Raw genomic sequence first — 538 nt, forward strand, 5'->3', positions numbered from 1 at the left:
TGTAGTCCGATGTGCTCTGAGAACACTTTGTTCATTAGTCTCTGGTAGGTTGCCCCTGCGTTCTTTAGCCCGAAGGGCATTACGACGTAGCAGTAGTTTGCCCTTTGGGTTATGAACGAGGTCTTTTCTTGGTCGGGTCCGTACATCGGGATTTGATTGTATCCCGAGTATGCGTCCATGAAGGAGAGATATCTATAGCCTGAGGCTGCGTCTACTAAGGCGTCGATGTTTGGTAGTGGATATGGGTCTTTGGGGCAGGCTTTGTTGAGATCCGTGTAATCGACGCACATCCTCCATTTTCCGTTGGGCTTTTTTACCAGGACCACGTTTGCGAGCCATAGGGGGTATTTTACTTCCCTAATGAACCCTGCATCTAGTAGTGTTTGTACTTGTTCTTCTATTGCTTGCATGCGCTCGGGTCCGAGCTTCCGGCGTCTTTGTTGGATAGGTCGGGATCCCGGGTAAACTGATAGCTTATGGCACATCAGGTCGGGACTTATGCCTGGCATGTCGGAGGCTTTCCAGGCGAAGAGGTCAT

This window comes from Arachis duranensis, chromosome 3 (genome assembly GCF_000817695.3).
Source record: "Arachis duranensis cultivar V14167 chromosome 3, aradu.V14167.gnm2.J7QH, whole genome shotgun sequence".
In the NCBI taxonomy this organism is placed as follows: domain Eukaryota; kingdom Viridiplantae; phylum Streptophyta; class Magnoliopsida; order Fabales; family Fabaceae; genus Arachis; species Arachis duranensis.